The following is a 5,900-nucleotide window of genomic DNA, read 5'->3' on the forward strand; positions in this document are numbered from 1 at the left end:
TTATCAGTAGGAGCCAATGACTGAACCACCCACTACTGTGCCCACTGCACAGTAAGTAAAGACTCAGAGGATGATGAATTGACTGTCAGGCTGCCAGAACCTCAAAAGGGGGGATCTCTGTCTTCTGACCAGTGGGATTATAAACACAGAGTAGCCAAGGAAAGGGGAAAAAACTGACTCATAATTGCAAGGCCACTGTCTAGAAGCCAGACATCTTTTCAGCGAGCCGACTGTATTGGCATATGGAAGTTGTTCCACCTTGATCAAAGAGGCCAGTGTTTGTGGCGAGAATACGCCACACCACACTGTCACACCAGAACTGCCATGTGGTTGGTATGTTTACATGTGGCATGACGCAATGACTGTTTCCCCCAGCCGTCCCCACATCCCATGACGTACCCCATGGTGAATCATGAGGTAGGGGGAAACAAAGGAAAGGAGAGTGTTAGAAGTCGCTACAATGTCTAACAGAGCAGATAGACAGTCTATAGGCCTACTGTCCATTTATTGGGGGCCCACCGTTTTTAATTGGGATATTCATTGCCATGCTTTTCGGTGACAGGATAAAGAAAAACTGCGCACTCCATCCAAACATCACTCACTATACTTGAACCACAATAAAATAACAAATAAAGTATCTGACTGCTCCAGTCATGCCTGGCCTAGTCTTTCTGAAGTGGACCAGTTTGCTTTCCATTGTCTACCGTACTGGACTGGGAGCACCAAAAAGAGAGAATAAGTGACTTCCCTTTTCCAAGAATAATGACAAGTGTTTGTTTTTATATTGTTGTTTATTGTTCATGACATTTGACCATAACCAGTTCTGCTATTTTAAAAACGCCCTCTCTCTGCCATTTCATATGGGATGGATACAAATTCATACAAAACAAACACAATAATGTATAGCCTACAATAGCTTATTGAACCATAAATCATGAAGGCTATCTGAATATCACTTTACAGTGGCACGCATTTTTATTAACACCTAGTTGAGTTTGGCATTCGGGACTTTTACGCAGGAGGACGCCTTTGCCTTTGCTTTTTAATGAGGGACCATTAGTGTACACAACACAAAAGGAAACCAGGAGTAGGTGGGTTCCTGGGTGTTTAAGATGAATAGCTGCAATTCGACGTGGTCAGCGAGGCTTCTCTCTCTCTTTCTCGACCGTAGATGAATCGGGATGCGTATCTGAAACCAACGGTCGCAGGTGCAGGTGCAAGGGAGCATAGGAAGCATCAGCAGCCTGGATGCCAGTCCAATCCGCAGCGCTGCGGTATAGGCTCTCACGAATCACCAAGTTCTATTGCTCCATCGCAAACGCAGCTTGGGACAACTTCTCAGAACCCAAGAAGTGTTGTCCCCCTAACTAGTGAACCCGACCCACCTCGTTACCGCAGTGAATCAGAGCACCTTTTAAAGATGATGCGTGTTTGAGAACGGGAATCAGCGCGTCTTGTAAACATTTTCCTCTTCATCCGTCCCACTTCCCTCCCGCATCATTCAAGGGACAAATAAGAATGCTTTTGTCGTAACCAGAAAGTGGGCTGTTCAGGCGTTTTTTCCTACTTAATTTCGGACGTCTCCTTCTCAACCTCTTTCTCTTACCTCCTTCGCTGCCGAACGGAGCATACAAGGGTAGACTACCCACCTTTCTGCTCTGATGTGTTCGGTTAAATGATCCGTGACATCATTGCTCCACGTTAAGACACAGGGTTAATACAGAAGACCTACCTGGGAAAGCGTCTCCAAAGGAATTACGTGCAAGGGAAGAGCCAGACTTCAAAAAACAAGGTATGTAAAATGCACAATATAATTTTTACGCACAGCAAGAAACACGACTGACTTTCGGGAAAATCCATGACGACATCAACAAAGCTCATTAAGACACTCGGTGGTGTAATGACTGTGTAATTAGCATTAGTGTTGTGGTATTTGCACCACCAAATCTGTTACACGTTTTGTACACGTTCTCACAGTTCTGAATTGTTGGTTAGCTATGTGGCAGGATTCGATCAAACCACCCTACATTTTCTTCCACGCAGTATTTTATTATTTATTCAATATTCTACCTTTCTAGATTGGCTATATAGGCTATATTGGCCTAATAGTTTATTTTACATAGTCAACATTATATTTTATCCAGGTCTCACGTAGATCCAAATATTTGACTTGTCCTTATTTCTGTCCGCTTCACATTTTCATTTGCACCTATCAGAGGACTTCATTTATGTCCTTAGTGCAAACCACACTGGTTTGTTATTTGGCCATTAGACCCTGTCCACAGCCTATTTCATCTGTTTTTTTTAATTCTATAAAACTAGTTAAGCATGGCCTACTTTTCTGAAATTCAAAGGGTTGCATCTCACATTAAAATACACAACTACCAAAAGAAAAGGAGCTTATGATCCCCTAAACTTTGAAACCCTTCAGTAGTCATGGGACTTGTAAAAAAAAGAAAAGAAAAATGTAAACAACTTACAAAATACCAGGCAAATTGGGAATGTATTCTATTAGGCTACATATTGAGTAGCAGTATCCCTTGTATTATTCTCCATGCCAGTCTGGCCAGCAGCCACATGTCCAATGCTTTGGTAGTGGCTTTGTTACCGGCACTGTAACAAAAGACCTCCATGGGCTGCTTTTCAACCTCAAAGTAGACGTCATCACAGCCATTGTAACTTTAACTCTCAATATCACAGCTTCTGTGCCCTATTGTCAATATTAATATAGATTAATAGTCAATATTAGCCATCAAAACACTAATTTTCTTTTTATGTTGTTATTTGTGAGAAAAGAGAAGGTGGGCACACCACATGACTTCATCAACTGGCTGTGCCAGAGCAAGACAATGGCGGACAACATCAGCCTATGAGAACTGCATGCTATCCATGTAAAGATCATTCCAAATAAGAATAATAATGACGACAACCTAGTTATGTTCTCCTGATGAGCAGTACACCATTTTCAATGTTAGTGGGCACAGTACACACAGATGCTCACAGAACACACACGAGTACACAGGAAGTCTGCGGGTCTGACCTAATTTCAGACAGACCTTGACAAGCCCCCCCTTAATCATGTTAGCGTGTGCCATACCCAGGAGTTTGTATCTGTCACACCCCACGGAGAACATTACTGTCAACAGGATGATTCCTGGTGGTTCAATTAAAAAAAACTACTTTGACTTTGGTTTGTTGTACATGGGTTTATATCCACTCCAGCACCAATTCAAAAGTGGGGGAAAAGAGGAACATTTTGGGTCACATGGAATGTAGAGCCGGTAGTGGGAATGGACAGTCTAGTGGGAGCACCGTCTGTCATATATGTTTGACGAAGAAATCCAGGGCAAACATCACACAGTATTGCGTCTTAAGTACTCCTCCTCCGGTCACGAGGAAAATAAGAGAGTGTATGTGGGGAGGGCGAGCGCAAATATAGAAACCTCTTCACCACTGGACTCAAAAGATGCCACAAAAATATTAGGTGCACAACCACCGGTGCAAGGAAAGGGGCTTTGAATTGAATGGAGTTTCAACCACACCTCCCTCTCTGTAGTCCTCCACTCTGCTCGGCACGTGTTAGGCAGTGTGACCTTCCTGGTGGTGTTGTTACTAGTGCCGTGGAGCAAACAAACGCGACATGCAAGTGTGTGGTGGTGGTTCCCCCATTTGTAACAAGTGTGTTTACATGCAAGGCTTTAGAGGCCAAGGTCCACCTGCACCACATGGCCAAGGGGGTTCCATTTGCTGCAGAAACAGAGCGGCCAAGCTAAGCTCTCTAAGAAGCTCAGCGGCACCAGTGGCGGCATCAGCAGTTAGCCGGAATACTAGCAGCCAGACCTGGACTGCTACTCTGGCATACACGTCAGGTGGAACGGGAAACAATGTGGCAGAAGGATCAGAGGGGGAAGAGGGGAAGATCCCGCACACTCTTGTCCATCATGCTGAATTGTATTAAACAAACAATGTTTCAGCCAGTGTGGCATTTCTCAAGTTTTCTCAAGGAGGAGATGCACCACCACAAGAGATGACCGTGGGCTTCAGTGGATCACCAAAGAGAGAAAGTTCAAGAATGTGGCAGAGATCCAGAAAGAATGGAATGAATCAGGAGTCACAGCTTCAAAGACCAAGACCTAGACATGCATCCTGGAGATGGGCTTACAACTCTCTGGTTCCTCGGGTCAATTTATTAGCAAACCTGGGTCAGCGTAGGAAGCATCTAACCCCGTGGTTCTCAACCTTTTTTGAACAAACTTCCAACTTGACCCTATCATAAGCCTGCCAACGCCCTCCCCTTAGTATTGGAAAATAAAATCGACTAATGCCCTCCAATGGGAACTACAGTAAGCTCCGCCCCTGTCAGCTGTATTCTTCTCAACGCCCACGTAGATCTTGCCAACGACCCCAGGGGGCTGTAACACCCCCGTTGAGAAACACTAGTCAAACCTGTATGCCAGGTTAGCTTTTCAGAGGAGCCGACAGTACTCAGGGACTCACGGTATTGGGTTTTCAGTATGGTTCACAATTTAGAGCAAGCCGCCCCCCAAAAAATGCCCAGGCCTTTTTTTGTTCTCAGTACAGTCCTGAGAGCAGCAGCAGCAGTAGCAGCAGCAGCAGTAGCAGCAGCAGCAGAACAATTTTTGCTCTTGTGTGAGTGTTTTTTTTGTGCTTAATCAGCGCTGTGAGCAAGCCAGCCTGGAAACAAGCAAGCTCCCAACAACCACAACCACCCTCCTCCCTACTAATCACCTCCACATCCACCTCCACCTCTGCCCTTACCCACACCGACCATCCCCCACCATACCATCATCATCATCATCACCCCTGGAGCGAGTCTGGTCTGCCTCTCTTTTTTTAAAAACCACAGAGGCCAGGGAGAGAGGGCTCACGTCATCGTCCAGCGTGTCCAAGGCTCTGGCCTGCAGGCACGTGGGAGTGCTGATTCATTTCATCTCAGCCGGTGTCCCCTCAGCTCAGCGCCACCCTGCTCTGCCCAGCTCTGGAGTGTGTTTCTCGAAAATGTAGTTGTTAACCAGTTAGCAACTTCGGTAGTTGGCAATGGGAAAGTTCATTGCAAAGAGAATAGTAGCTAATGTGGTTAGCAGCTATGGTTTCGAGAAATGCATCCCTGCGCAGCTCTGTTCTGTTCTACTCAGCTCCAGGCTGGTCAGTTGCCTGCGCTCACTGCTTGTGCTTCCTCCCTCCCGAGACAACCCCCGTCGTGCACACACGCACGCAGGCACTGGAACACACGTACAAACACACACACATGCGCACACAAAACATATGCACAGCCCTCTCCTCTCTTTCCTTCCTACACACACACACGCACACACGCACACACACACACACACGCACACACATATACATGAGTACACACATACACCCTTCCACACACAACTAGATTTCCTGTCTAGTTGTGCTTGTAAAGGGCTACCGGTTGCCCTTGGCAATGGGCAGGCTGAGTCCTTTGAGGTTAAAAGAGGCAAAACTTGAGGGGGCATGAGGCGAGAGAGAGAGAGAGAGAGAGAGAGAGAGAGAGAGAGAGAGAGATAGAGAGAGAGATGTTGCTTTAACTTTGAGGACTATTTTCCTTGAAAGGTTCCGTCAGGACTGTGGTGAGAGAAAAGAATGATTTTGAAAAGGGATGGGAAATTATCCCAATGGCATCTGTAAAGTGTGTGAAAGACAGCAAGAAAGATAGAAAGAGAGACAGACATAGCATGGCAAAGCATGAGCAAATCTGTGTGCGTGTGCGTGTGTGTGCACTTCTGTGTTTGTATGTTTGTGCGCGTGTGTGTTTGTGTGCGCGCGCGCGTGTGTGTGTGTGTGTGTGCGTGCGCGTGTGTGTGCGCGCCTTTTCTTGTAATCTTCTCCCCTAAGCAGGCTCGATGAAAAGA

The 5,900-nt window shown here is 45.9% G+C and overlaps 1 protein-coding gene across 2 annotated transcripts in view; it reads left to right on the forward strand.

Moving 5' to 3' along the window:
- The first annotated feature begins 1,349 nt into the window (after positions 1-1,349).
- Positions 1,350-5,900, forward strand: part of bcan (brevican) — a 32,331-nt gene continuing 27,780 nt past the window's right edge. For both annotated transcript variants that reach the window (XM_063199310.1, XM_063199311.1), the window contains exon 1: positions 1,350-1,792. The gene's annotated coding sequence lies outside the window, so the exon portion shown is untranslated. The remainder of the gene's footprint in view (positions 1,793-5,900) is intronic.

Source organism: Engraulis encrasicolus, chromosome 5 (assembly GCF_034702125.1).
Source record: "Engraulis encrasicolus isolate BLACKSEA-1 chromosome 5, IST_EnEncr_1.0, whole genome shotgun sequence".
NCBI lineage: Eukaryota > Metazoa > Chordata > Actinopteri > Clupeiformes > Engraulidae > Engraulis > Engraulis encrasicolus.